Source organism: Taudactylus pleione, unplaced genomic scaffold (genome assembly GCF_031769625.1).
Source record: "Taudactylus pleione unplaced genomic scaffold, aTauple2 ptg000016l, whole genome shotgun sequence".
Taxonomy (NCBI): domain Eukaryota; kingdom Metazoa; phylum Chordata; class Amphibia; order Anura; family Myobatrachidae; genus Taudactylus; species Taudactylus pleione.
In genome coordinates, this window is record NW_028284418.1 from 15810826 (window position 1) to 15826107 (window position 15282).

Here is a 15282-nt window from a genome sequence, read left to right on the forward strand (position 1 = left end):
ATCAAAATTAAAGGGTTTTTTGTTTTAAAGTATTAATTGAAAAGATGTCAGCAAAGGTTAAAAGAAAGTTCATTATTAAACATAAAATCGATGAGAAATTCATATTTTTTATTGAATTGCATTTTGTTTATTTTCATTGAAATAATAAAAAGAAATTGAGATGCATGAAGTAGTAAAATATTAGTTCTGATAGGGCACATATTTAGTTCATGCAAAAGTAAAATTTGAATATCTTTACTGTTAGCAGATATCATTATTTTAAAGGTTTGAGAAGACTGTTGCAACTATGATGAACTGTTTAGAACTCGGTGACTAATGCAGGATACTATCACCATCCTTTTTCAGTTGGTTAATATCTGATCAATCATGAATTGATGATAAATTGTTTTGAACTACTGCATGTGACAGCTTAAGGTGTGCTTCCACCAACCAAATGTAGCTTCTTTCATACCTTATATACTTTAGGAAACCACTTTGATATAAGTCACTGGATCTTCTCCTTTTCAGTTGGTTAATATCTGATCAATCATCAGTTGATGATAAATTGTTTTAAACTACTGCATGTGACAGCTTAAGGTGTGCTTCCACCAACCAAATTTAGCTTCTTTTATACCTTATCTACTTTAGGAAACCACTTTGGTATATATCACTGGATCTTCTCCTTGGAGAATAAATATGGCAGCAGTGGGATTTGATTCCAGTGGCTTGAATAGCTCTGTCATCCTACAACCTGCTGTACACTTTAAAATATTTTAGCTCTCATATCTGGAATGTCATTCAAAACTTTACCCAAAGTCAGGAAAAGCTGAGATAAAATGCAAAAGAAGCCAGGTACATTTAACAAGTAATGATTATATTTGACTTCAAATTTCCTTCATTTAGCGCAACTGATGTATCCAAACAACTTTGAAGTATTATTCAAATGCCTAAAATAGACAGCTGTGAGATTAAAATCCAAAGTGATAGGAAAGTTAGAGAATCGGAATATAAATCCATCAATTTATACCAATGAGTCACGTTGCCAACATTTCCATCTCTAATTGTATGATAAGACCACTCAGTAATTAAATATTAGTTATGATATTACTTCTAATTACTTCATGCCAACTTAATTTTGGCTCATCATGACAGTTAGCAGATAACATTTTTAAAACATTTGGGAAGTCTCTTGTAACAATGATGAACTGTTGAGTAGTTAGAGGAATCTTCCACCAACAAATTTCAGCTGGGTAATATCCTTTCTAATGGAAAAAAAGAATCAGTTTGACATCAATAACTGGCTTACTTTTTGTATAATAAATATGGCAGCAGAGGGATTTGAACCCACGCCTCCGAAGAGACTGGAGCCTTAACCCAGCGCCTTAGACCGCTCGGCCATGCTACCACATGTGCTTATCATTAGGATAGCTCACAGATCTAGAACATCACAATTAAAGGGTTTTTTGTTTTAAAGTAGTAATTGAAAAGATGTCAGCAAAGGTTAAATGAAAGTTCATTATTAAACATAAAATCGATGAGAAATTCATATTTTTTATTGAATTGCATTTTGTTTATTTTCATTGAAATAACAAAAGAAATTGAGATGCATGAAGTAGTAAAATATTAGTTCTGATAGGGCACATAATTAGTTCATGCAAAAGTAAAATTTGAATATCTTTACTGTTAGCAGATATCATTATTTTAAAGGTTTGAGAAGACTGTTGCAACTATGATGAACTGTTTAGAACTCGGTGACTAATGCAGGATACTATCACCATCCTTTTTCAGTTGGTTAATATCTGATCAATCATGAATTGATGATAAATTGTTTTGAACTACTGCATGTGACAGCTTAAGGTGTGCTTCCACCAACCAAATGTAGCTTCTTTCATACCTTATATACTTTAGGAAACCACTTTGATATAAGTCACTGGATCTTCTCCTTTTCAGTTGGTTAATATCTGATCAATCATCAGTTGATGATAAATTGTTTTAAACTACTGCATGTGACAGCTTAAGGTGTGCTTCCACCAACCAAATTTAGCTTCTTTTATACCTTATCTACTTTAGGAAACCACTTTGGTATATATCACTGGATCTTCTCCTTGGAGAATAAATATGGCAGCAGTGGGATTTGATTCCAGTGGCTTGAATAGCTCTGTCATCCTACAACCTGCTGTACACTTTAAAATATTTTAGCTCTCATATCTGGAATGTCATTCAAAACTTTACCCAAAGTCAGGAAAAGCTGAGATAAAATGCAAAAGAAGCCAGGTACATTTAACAAGTAATGATTATATTTGACTTCAAATTTCCTTCATTTAGCGCAACTGATGTATCCAAACAACTTTGAAGTATTATTCAAATGCCTAAAATAGACAGCTGTGAGATTAAAATCCAAAGTGATAGGAAAGTTAGAGAATCGGAATATAAATCCATCAATTTATACCAATGAGTCACGTTGCCAACATTTCCATCTCTAATTGTATGATAAGACCACTCAGTAATTAAATATTAGTTATGATATTACTTCTAATTACTTCATGCCAACTTAATTTTGGCTCATCATGACAGTTAGCAGATAACATTTTTAAAACATTTGGGAAGTCTCTTGTAACAATGATGAACTGTTGAGTAGTTAGAGGAATCTTCCACCAACAAATTTCAGCTGGGTAATATCCTTTCTAATGGAAAAAAAGAATCAGTTTGACATCAATAACTGGCTTACTTTTTGTATAATAAATATGGCAGCAGAGGGATTTGAACCCACGCCTCCGAAGAGACTGGAGCCTTAACCCAGCGCCTTAGACCGCTCGGCCATGCTACCACATGTGCTTATCATTAGGATAGCTCACAGATCTAGAACATCACAATTAAAGGGTTTTTTGTTTTAAAGTAGTAATTGAAAAGATGTCAGCAAAGGTTAAATGAAAGTTCATTATTAAACATAAAATCGATGAGAAATTCATATTTTTTATTGAATTGCATTTTGTTTATTTTCATTGAAATAACAAAAGAAATTGAGATGCATGAAGTAGTAAAATATTAGTTCTGATAGGGCACATAATTAGTTCATGCAAAAGTAAAATTTGAATATCTTTACTGTTAGCAGATATAATTATTTTAAAGGTTTGAGAAGACTGTTGCAACTATGATGAACTGTTTAGAACTCGGTGACTAATGCAGGATACTATCACCATCCTTTTTCAGTTGGTTAATATCTGATCAATCATGAATTGATGATAAATTGTTTTGAACTACTGCATGTGACAGCTTAAGGTGTGCTTCCACCAACCAAATGTAGCTTCTTTCATACCTTATCTACTTTAGGAAACCACTTTGATATAAGTCACTGGATCTTCTCCTTTTCAGTTGGTTAATATCTGATCAATCATCAGTTGATGATAAATTGTTTTAAACTACTGCATGTGACAGCTTAAGGTGTGCTTCCACCAACCAAATTTAGCTTCTTTTATACCTTATCTACTTTAGGAAACCACTTTGATATATATCACTGGATCTTCTCCTTGGACAATAAATATGGCAGCAGTGGGATTTGATTCCAGCAGCTTGAATAGCTCTGTCATCCTACAACCTGCTGTACACTTTAAAATATTTTAGCTCTCATATCTGGAATGTCATTCAAAACTTTACCCAAAGTCAGGAAAAGCTGAGATAAAATGCAAAAGAAGCCAGGTACATTTAACAAGTAATGATTATATTTGACTTCAAATTTCCATCATTTAGCGCAACTGATGTATCCAAACAACTTTGAAGTATTATTCAAATGCCTAAAATAGACAGCTGTGAGATTAAAATTTAGAGTGATAGGAAAGTTAGAGAAATCGGAATATAAATCCATCAATTTATACCAATGAGTCACGTTGCCAACATTTCCATCTCTAATTGTATGATAAGACCACTCAGTAATTAAATATTAGTTATGATATTACTTCTAATTACTTCATGCCAACTTAATTTTGGCTCATCTTGACTGTTAGCAGATAACATTTTTAAAACATTTGGGAAGTCTCTTGTAACAATGATGAACTGTTGAGTAGCTAGAGGAATCTTCCACCAACAAATTTCAGCTGGGTAATATCCTTTCTAATGGAAAAAAAGAATCAGTTTGACATCAATAACTGGCCTACTTTTTGTATAATAAATATGGCAGCAGAGGGATTTGAACCCACGCCTCCGAAGAGACTGGAGCCTTAATCCAGCGCCTTAGACCGCTCGGCCATGCTACCACATGTGCTTATCATTAGGATAGCTCACAGATCTAGAACATCACAATTAAATGGTTTTTTGTTTTAAAGTAGTAATTGAAAAGATGTCAGCAAAGGTTAAATGAAAGTTCATTATTAAACATAAAATCGATGAGAAATTCATATTTTTTATTGAATTGCATTTTGTTTATTTTCATTGAAATAACAAAAGAAATTGAGATGCATGAAGTAGTAAAATATTAGTTCTGATAGGGCACATAATTAATTCATGCAAAATTAAAATTTGAATATCTTTACTGTTAGCAGATATCATTATTTTAAAGGTTTGAGAAGACTGTTGCAACTATGATGAACGGTTTAGAACTCGGTGACTAATGCAGGATACTATCACCATCCTTTTTCAGTTGGTTAATATCTGATCAATCATGAATTGATGATAAATTGTTTTGAACTACTGCATGTGACAGCTTAAGGTGTGCTTCCACCAACCAAATGTAGCTTCTTTTATACCTTATCTACTTTAGGAAACCACTTTGATATAAGTCACTGGATCTTCTCCTTTTCAGTTGGTTAATATCTGATCAATCATCAGTTGATGATAAATTGTTTTAAACTACTGCATGTGACAGGTTAAGGTGTGCTTCCACCAACCAAATTTAGCTTCTTTTATACCTTATCTACTTTAGGAAACCACTTTGATATATATCACTGGATCTTCTCCTTGGAGAATAAATATGGCAGCAGTGGGATTTGATTCCAACAGCTTGAATAGCTCTGTCATCCTACAACCTGCTGTACACTTTAAAATATTTTAGCTCTCATATCTGGAATGTCATTCAAAACTTTACCCAAAGTCAGGAAAAGCTGAGATAAAATGCAAAAGAAGCCAGGTACATTTAACAAGTAATGATTATATTTGACTTCAAATTTCCTTCATTTAGCGCAACTGAAGTATCCAAACAACTTTGAAGTATTATACAAATGCCTAAAATAGACAGCTGTGAGATTAAAATCCAGAGTGATAGAAAAGTTAGAGAAATCGGAATATAAATCCATCAATTTATACCAATGAGTCACGTTGCCAACATTTCCATCTCTAATTGTATGATAAGACAACTCAGTAATTAAATATTAGTGATGATATTACTTCTAGTTACTTCATGCCAATTTAATTTTGGCTCATCTTGACTGTTAGCAGATAACATTTTTAAAACATTTGGGAAGTCTCTTGTAACAATGATGAACTGTTGAGTAGCTAGAGGAATCTTCCACCAACAAATTTCAGCTGGGTAATATCCTTTCTAATGGAAAAAAAGAATCAGTTTGACATCAATAACTGGCCTACTCTTTGTATAATAAATATGGCAGCAGAGGGATTTGAACCCACGCCTACGAAGAGACTGGAGCCTTAATCCAGCGCCTTACACCCCTCGGCCATGCTACCACATGTGCTTATCATTAGGATAGCTCACAGATCTAGAACATCAAAATTAAAGGGTTTTTTGTTTTAAAGTATTAATTGAAAAGATGTCAGCAAAGGTTAAAAGAAAGTTCATTATTAAACATAAAATCGATGAGAAATTCATATTTTTTATTGAATTGCATTTTGTTTATTTTCATTGAAATAATAAAAAGAAATTGAGATGCATGAAGTAGTAAAATATTAGTTCTGATAGGGCACATATTTAGTTCATGCAAAAGTAAAATTTGAATATCTTTACTGTTAGCAGATATCATTATTTTAAAGGTTTGAGAAGACTGTTGCAACTATGATGAACTGTTTAGAACTCGGTGACTAATGCAGGATACTATCACCATCCTTTTTCAGTTGGTTAATATCTGATCAATCATGAATTGATGATAAATTGTTTTGAACTACTGCATGTGACAGCTTAAGGTGTGCTTCCACCAACCAAATGTAGCTTCTTTCATACCTTATATACTTTAGGAAACCACTTTGATATAAGTCACTGGATCTTCTCCTTTTCAGTTGGTTAATATCTGATCAATCATCAGTTGATGATAAATTGTTTTAAACTACTGCATGTGACAGCTTAAGGTGTGCTTCCACCAACCAAATTTAGCTTCTTTTATACCTTATCTACTTTAGGAAACCACTTTGGTATATATCACTGGATCTTCTCCTTGGAGAATAAATATGGCAGCAGTGGGATTTGATTCCAGTGGCTTGAATAGCTCTGTCATCCTACAACCTGCTGTACACTTTAAAATATTTTAGCTCTCATATCTGGAATGTCATTCAAAACTTTACCCAAAGTCAGGAAAAGCTGAGATAAAATGCAAAAGAAGCCAGGTACATTTAACAAGTAATGATTATATTTGACTTCAAATTTCCTTCATTTAGCGCAACTGATGTATCCAAACAACTTTGAAGTATTATTCAAATGCCTAAAATAGACAGCTGTGAGATTAAAATCCAAAGTGATAGGAAAGTTAGAGAAATCGGAATATAAATCCATCAATTTATACCAATGAGTCACGTTGCCAACATTTCCATCTCTAATTGTATGATAAGACCACTCAGTAATTAAATATTAGTTATGATATTACTTCTAATTACTTCATGCCAACTTAATTTTGGCTCATCTTGACAGTTAGCAGATAACATTTTTAAAACATTTGGGAAGTCTCTTGTAACAATGATGAACTGTTGAGTAGCTAGAGGAATCTTCCACCAACAAATTTCAGCTGGGTAATATCCTTTCTAATGGAAAAAAAGAATCAGTTTGACATCAATAACTGGCTTACTTTTTGTATAATAAATATGGCAGCAGAGGGATTTGAACCCACGCCTCCGAAGAGACTGGAGCCTTAACCCAGCGCCTTAGACCGCTCGGCCATGCTACCACATGTGCTTATCATTAGGATAGCTCACAGATCTAGAACATCACAATTAAAGGGTTTTTTGTTTTAAAGTAGTAATTGAAAAGATGTCAGCAAAGGTTAAATGAAAGTTCATTATTAAACATAAAATCGATGAGAAATTCATATTTTTTATTGAATTGCATTTTGTTTATTTTCATTGAAATAACAAAAGAAATTGAGATGCATGAAGTAGTAAAATATTAGTTCTGATAGGGCACATAATTAGTTCATGCAAAAGTAAAATTTGAATATCTTTACTGTTAGCAGATATAATTATTTTAAAGGTTTGAGAAGACTGTTGCAACTATGATGAACTGTTTAGAACTCGGTGACTAATGCAGGATACTATCACCATCCTTTTTCAGTTGGTTAATATCTGATCAATCATGAATTGATGATAAATTGTTTTGAACTACTGCATGTGACAGCTTAAGGTGTGCTTCCACCAACCAAATGTAGCTTCTTTCATACCTTATCTACTTTAGGAAACCACTTTGATATAAGTCACTGGATCTTCTCCTTTTCAGTTGGTTAATATCTGATCAATCATCAGTTGATGATAAATTGTTTTAAACTACTGCATGTGACAGCTTAAGGTGTGCTTCCACCAACCAAATTTAGCTTCTTTTATACCTTATCTACTTTAGGAAACCACTTTGATATATATCACTGGATCTTCTCCTTGGACAATAAATATGGCAGCAGTGGGATTTGATTCCAGCAGCTTGAATAGCTCTGTCATCCTACAACCTGCTGTACACTTTAAAATATTTTAGCTCTCATATCTGGAATGTCATTCAAAACTTTACCCAAAGTCAGGAAAAGCTGAGATAAAATGCAAAAGAAGCCAGGTACATTTAACAAGTAATGATTATATTTGACTTCAAATTTCCATCATTTAGCGCAACTGATGTATCCAAACAACTTTGAAGTATTATTCAAATGCCTAAAATAGACAGCTGTGAGATTAAAATTTAGAGTGATAGGAAAGTTAGAGAAATCGGAATATAAATCCATCAATTTATACCAATGAGTCACGTTGCCAACATTTCCATCTCTAATTGTATGATAAGACCACTCAGTAATTAAATATTAGTTATGATATTACTTCTAATTACTTCATGCCAACTTAATTTTGGCTCATCTTGACTGTTAGCAGATAACATTTTTAAAACATTTGGGAAGTCTCTTGTAACAATGATGAACTGTTGAGTAGCTAGAGGAATCTTCCACCAACAAATTTCAGCTGGGTAATATCCTTTCTAATGGAAAAAAAGAATCAGTTTGACATCAATAACTGGCCTACTTTTTGTATAATAAATATGGCAGCAGAGGGATTTGAACCCACGCCTCCGAAGAGACTGGAGCCTTAATCCAGCGCCTTAGACCGCTCGGCCATGCTACCACATGTGCTTATCATTAGGATAGCTCACAGATCTAGAACATCACAATTAAAGGGTTTTTTGTTTTAAAGTAGTAATTGAAAAGATGTCAGCAAAGGTTAAATGAAAGTTCATTATTAAACATAAAATCGATGAGAAATTCATATTTTTTAGTGAATTGCATTTTGTTTATTTTCATTGAAATAACAAAAGAAATTGAGATGCATGAAGTAGTAAATTATTAGTTCTGATAGGGCACATAATTAATTCATGCAAAATTAAAATTTGAATATCTTTACTGTTAGCAGATATCATTATTTTAAAGGTTTGAGAAGACTGTTGCAACTATGATGAACGGTTTAGAACTCGGTGACTAATGCAGGATACTATCACCATCCTTTTTCAGTTGGTTAATATCTGATCAATCATGAATTGATGATAAATTGTTTTGAACTACTGCATGTGACAGCTTAAGGTGTGCTTCCACCAACCAAATGTAGCTTCTTTCATACCTTATATACTTTAGGAAACCACTTTGATATAAGTCACTGGATCTTCTCCTTTTCAGTTGGTTAATATCTGATCAATCATCAGTTGATGATAAATTGTTTTAAACTACTGCATGTGACAGCTTAAGGTGTGCTTCCACCAACCAAATTTAGCTTCTTTTATACCTTATATAGTTTAGGAAACCACTTTGGTATATATCACTGGATCTTCTCCTTGGAGAATAAATATGGCAGCAGTGGGATTTGATTCCAGTGGCTTGAATAGCTCTGTCATCCTACAACCTGCTGTACACTTTAAAATATTTTAGCTCTCATATCTGGAATGTCATTCAAAACTTTACCCAAAGTCAGGAAAAGCTGAGATAAAATGCAAAAGAAGCCAGGTACATTAACAAGTAATGATTATATTTGACTTCAAATTTCCTTCATTTAGCGCAACTGATGTATCCAAACAACTTTGAAGTATTATTCAAATGCCTAAAACAGACAGCTGTGAGATTAAAATCCAAAGTGATAGGAAAGTTAGAGAAATCGGAATATAAATCCATCAATTTATACCAATGAGTCACGTTGCCAACATTTCCATCTCTAATTGTATGATAAGACAACTAAGTAATTAAATATTAGTTATGATATTACTTCTAATTACTTCATGCCAACTTAATTTTGGCTCATCTTGACTGTTAGCAAATAACATTTTTAAAACATTTGGGAAGTCTCTGGTAACAATGATGAACTGTTGAGTAGCTAGAGGAATCTTTCACCAACAAATTTCAGCTGGGTAATATCCTATCTAATGGAAAAAAAGAATCACTTTGACATCAATAACTGGCCTACTCTTTGCATAATAAATATGGCAGCAGTGGGATTTGAACCCACGCCTCCGAAGAGACTGGAGCCTTAATCCAGCGCCTAACACCACTCGGCCATGCTACCACATGTGCATATCATTAGGATAGCTCACAGATCTAGAACATCAAAATTAAAGGGTTTTTTGTTTTAAAGTATTAATTGAAAAGATGTCAGCAAAGGTTTAAAGAAAGTTCATTATTAAACATAAAATCGATGAGATATTCATATTTTTTATTGAATTGCATTTTGTTTATTTTCATTGAAATAACAAAAGAAATTGAGATGCATGAAGTAGTAAAATATTAGTTCTGATAGGGCACATAATTAGTTCATGCAAAAGTAAAATTTGAATATCTTTACTGTTAGCAGATATAATTATTTTAAAGGTTTGAGAAGACTGTTGCAACTATGATGAACTGTTTAGAACTCGGTGACTAATGCAGGATACTATCACCATCCTTTTTCAGTTGGTTAATATCTGATCAATCATGAATTGATGATAAATTGTTTTGAACTACTGCATGTGACAGCTTAAGGTGTGCTTCCACCAACCAAATGTAGCTTCTTTCATACCTTATCTACTTTAGGAAACCACTTTGATATAAGTCACTGGATCTTCTCCTTTTCAGTTGGTTAATATCTGATCAATCATCAGTTGATGATAAATTGTTTTAAACTACTGCATGTGACAGCTTAAGGTGTGCTTCCACCAACCAAATTTAGCTTCTTTTATACCTTATCTACTTTAGGAAACCACTTTGATATATATCACTGGATCTTCTCCTTGGACAATAAATATGGCAGCAGTGGGATTTGATTCCAGCAGCTTGAATAGCTCTGTCATCCTACAACCTGCTGTACACTTTAAAATATTTTAGCTCTCATATCTGGAATGTCATTCAAAACTTTACCCAAAGTCAGGAAAAGCTGAGATAAAATGCAAAAGAAGCCAGGTACATTTAACAAGTAATGATTATATTTGACTTCAAATTTCCATCATTTAGCGCAACTGATGTATCCAAACAACTTTGAAGTATTATTCAAATGCCTAAAATAGACAGCTGTGAGATTAAAATTTAGAGTGATAGGAAAGTTAGAGAAATCGGAATATAAATCCATCAATTTATACCAATGAGTCACGTTGCCAACATTTCCATCTCTAATTGTATGATAAGACCACTCAGTAATTAAATATTAGTTATGATATTACTTCTAATTACTTCATGCCAACTTAATTTTGGCTCATCTTGACTGTTAGCAGATAACATTTTTAAAACATTTGGGAAGTCTCTTGTAACAATGATGAACTGTTGAGTAGCTAGAGGAATCTTCCACCAACAAATTTCAGCTGGGTAATATCCTTTCTAATGGAAAAAAAGAATCAGTTTGACATCAATAACTGGCCTACTTTTTGTATAATAAATATGGCAGCAGAGGGATTTGAACCCACGCCTCCGAGAGACTGGAGCCTTAATCCAGCGCCTTAGACCGCTCGGCCATGCTACCACATGTGCTTATCATTAGGATAGCTCACAGATCTAGAACATCACAATTAAAGGGTTTTTTGTTTTAAAGTAGTAATTGAAAATATGTCAGCAAAGGTTAAATGAAAGTTCATTATTAAACATAAAATCGATGAGAAATTCATATTTTTTATTGAATTGCATTTTGTTTATTTTCATTGAAATAACAAAAGAAATTGAGATGCATGAAGTAGTAAAATATTAGTTCTGATAGGGCACATAATTAATTCATGCAAAATTAAAATTTGAATATCTTTACTGTTAGCAGATATCATTATTTTAAAGGTTTGAGAAGACTGTTGCAACTATGATGAACGGTTTAGAACTCGGTGACTAATGCAGGATACTATCACCATCCTTTTTCAGTTGGTTAATATCTGATCAATCATGAATTGATGATAAATTGTTTTGAACTACTGCATGTGACAGCTTAAGGTGTGCTTCCACCAACCAAATGTAGCTTCTTTCATACCTTATATACTTTAGGAAACCACTTTGATATAAGTCACTGGATCTTCTCCTTTTCAGTTGGTTAATATCTGATCAATCATCAGTTGATGATAAATTGTTTTAAACTACTGCATGTGACAGCTTAAGGTGTGCTTCCACCAACCAAATTTAGCTTCTTTTATACCTTATATAGTTTAGGAAACCACTTTGGTATATATCACTGGATCTTCTCCTTGGAGAATAAATATGGCAGCAGTGGGATTTGATTCCAGTGGCTTGAATAGCTCTGTCATCCTACAACCTGCTGTACACTTTAAAATATTTTAGCTCTCATATCTGGAATGTCATTCAAAACTTTACCCAAAGTCAGGAAAAGCTGAGATAAAATGCAAAAGAAGCCAGGTACATTTAACAAGTAATGATTATATTTGACTTCAAATTTCCTTCATTTAGCGCAACTGATGTATCCAAACAACTTTGAAGTATTATTAGAATGCCTAAAACAGACAGCTGTGAGATTAAAATCCAAAGTGATAGGAAAGTTAGAGAAATCGGAATATAAATCCATCAATTTATACCAATGAGTCACGTTGCCAACATTTCCATCTCTAATTGTATGATAAGACATCTCAGTAATTAAATATTAGATATGATATTACTTCTAATTACTTCATGCCAACTTAATTTTGGCTCATCTTGACAGTTAGCAGATAACATTTTTAAAACATTTGGGAAGTCTCTTGTAACAATGATGAACTGTTGAGTAGCTAGAGGAATCTTTCACCAACAAATTTCAGCTGGGTAATATCCCATCTACTGGAAAAAAAGAATCACTTTGACATCAATAACTGGCCTACTCTTTGCATAATAAAAATGGAAGAAGTGGGATTTGAACCCATGCCTCCGAAGAGACTGGAGCCTTAATCCAGCGCCTAACACCACTCGGCCATGCTACCACATGTGCATATCATTAGGATAGCTCACAGATCTAGAACATCAAAATTAAAGGGTTTTTTGTTTTAAAGTATTAATTGAAAAGATGTCAGCAAAGGTTTAAAGAAAGTTCATTATTAAACATAAAATCGATGAGATATTCATATTTTTTATTGAATTGCATTTTGTTTATTTTCATTGAAATAACAAAAGAAATTGAGATGCATGAAGTAGTAAAATATTAGTTCTGATAGGGCACATAATTACTTCATGCAAAATTAAAATTTGAATATCTTTACTGTTAGCAGATATCATTATTTTAAAGGTTTGAGAAGACTGTTGCAACTATGATGAACTGTTTAGAACTCGGTGACTAATGCAGGATACTATCACCATCCTTTTTCAGTTGGTTAATATCTGATCAATCATGAATTGATGATAAATTGTTTTGAACTACTGCATGTGACAGCTTAAGGTGTGCTTCCACCAACCAAATGTAGCTTCTTTCATACCTTATATACTTTAGGAAACCACTTTGATATAAGTCACTGGATCTTCTCCTTTTCAGTTGGTTAATATCTGATCAATCATCAGTTGATGATAAATTGTTTTAAACTACTGCATGTGACAGCTTAAGGTGTGCTTCCACCAACCAAATTTAGCTTCTTTTATACCTTATCTACTTTAGGAAACCACTTTGGTATATATCAATGGATCTTCTCCTTGGAGAATAAATATGGCAGCAGTGGGATTTGATTCCAGTGGCTTGAATAGCTCTGTCATCCTACAACCTGCTGTACACTTTAAAATATTTTAGCTCTCATATCTGGAATGTCATTCAAAACTTTACCCAAAGTCAGGAAAAGCTGAGATAAAATGCAAAAGAAGCCAGGTACATTTAACAAGTAATGGTTATATTTGACTTCAAATTTCCTTCATTTAGCGCAACTGATGTATCCAAACAACTTTGAAGTATTATTCAAATGCCTAAAATAGACAGCTGTGAGATTAAAATCCAAAGTGATAGGAAAGTTAGAGAAATCGGAATATAAATCCATCTATTTATACCAATGAGTCACGTTGCCAACATTTCCATCTCTAATTGTATGATAAGACCACTCAGTAATTAAATATTAGTTATGATATTACTTCTAATTACTTCATGCCAACTTAATTTTGGCTCATCTTGACTGTTAGCAGATAACATTTTTAAAACATTTGGGAAGTCTCTTGTAACAATGATGAACTGTTGAGTAGCTAGAGGAATCTTCCACCAACAAATTTCAGCTGGGTAATATCCTTTCTAATGGAAAAAAAGAATCAGTTTGACATCAATAACTGGCCTACTTTTTGTATAATAAATATGGCAGCAGAGGGATTTGAACCCACGCCTCCGAAGAGACTGGAGCCTTAACCCAGCACCTTAGACCGCTCGGCCATGCTACCACATGTGCTTATCATTAGGATAGCTCACAGATCTAGAACATCACAATTAAAGGTTTTTTTGTTTTAAAGTAGTAATTGAAAAGATGTCAGCAAAGGTTAAATGAAAGTTCATTATTAAACATAAAATCGATGAGAAATTCATATTTTTTATTGAATTGCATTTTGTTTATTTTCATTGAAATAACAAAAGAAATTGAGATGCATGAAGTGGTAAAATATTAGTTCTGATAGGGCACATAATTAATTCATGCAAAATTAAAATTTGAATATCTTTACTGTTAGCAGATATCATTATTTTAAAGGTTTGAGAAGACTGTTGCAACTATGATGAACGGTTTAGAACTCGGTGACTAATGCAGGATACTATCACCATCCTTTTTCAGTTGGTTAATATCTGATCAATCATGAATTGAAGATAAATTGTTTTGAACTACTGCATGTGACAGCTTAAGGTGTGCTTCCACCAACCAAATGTAGCTTCTTTTATACCTTATCTACTTTAGGAAACCACTTTGATATAAGTCACTGGATCTTCTCCTTTTCAGTTGGTTAATATCTGATCAATCATCAGTTGATGATAAATTGTTTTAAACTACTGCATGTGACAGGTTAAGGTGTGCTTCCACCAACCAAATTTAGCTTCTTTTATACCTTATCTACTTTAGGAAACCACTTTGATATATATCACTGGATCTTCTCCTTGGAGAATAAATATGGCAGCAGTGGGATTTGATTCCAACAGCATGAATAGCTCTGTCATCCTACAACCTGCTGTACACTTTAAAATATTTTAGCTCTCATATCTGGAATGTCATTCAAAACTTTACCCAAAGTCAGGAAAAGCTGAGATAAAATGCAAAAGAAGCCAGGTACATTTAACAAGTAATGATTATATTTGACTTCAAATTTCCTTCATTTAGTGCAACTGAAGTATCCAAACAACTTTGAAGTATTATTCAAATGCCTAAAATAGACAGCTGTGAGATTAAAATCCAACGTGATAGAAAAGTTAGAGAAATCGGAATATAAATCCATCAATTTATACCAATGAGTCACGTTGCCAACATTTCCATCTCTAATTGTATGATAAGAC

General features: G+C 33.1%; 4 non-coding genes across 4 annotated transcripts; all 4 read right to left on the reverse strand.

The window, feature by feature from the left end:
• Window positions 1-4147: 4147 nt before the first annotated feature.
• TRNAL-AAG (transfer RNA leucine (anticodon AAG)) lies at window positions 4148-4229 on the reverse strand. Its single transcript has one exon. It is a non-coding gene; the product is annotated as a tRNA-Leu (tRNA).
• A 4188-nt stretch (window positions 4230-8417) lies between these two features.
• TRNAL-AAG (transfer RNA leucine (anticodon AAG)) lies at window positions 8418-8499 on the reverse strand. The gene has a single exon. It is a non-coding gene; the product is annotated as a tRNA-Leu (tRNA).
• Window positions 8500-9839: 1340 nt separating this feature from the next.
• Window positions 9840-9921, reverse strand: TRNAL-AAG (transfer RNA leucine (anticodon AAG)). Its single transcript has one exon. It is a non-coding gene; the product is annotated as a tRNA-Leu (tRNA).
• A 1341-nt stretch (window positions 9922-11262) lies between these two features.
• Window positions 11263-11343, reverse strand: TRNAL-AAG (transfer RNA leucine (anticodon AAG)). Its single transcript has one exon. It is a non-coding gene; the product is annotated as a tRNA-Leu (tRNA).
• Window positions 11344-15282: the final 3939 nt, after the last annotated feature.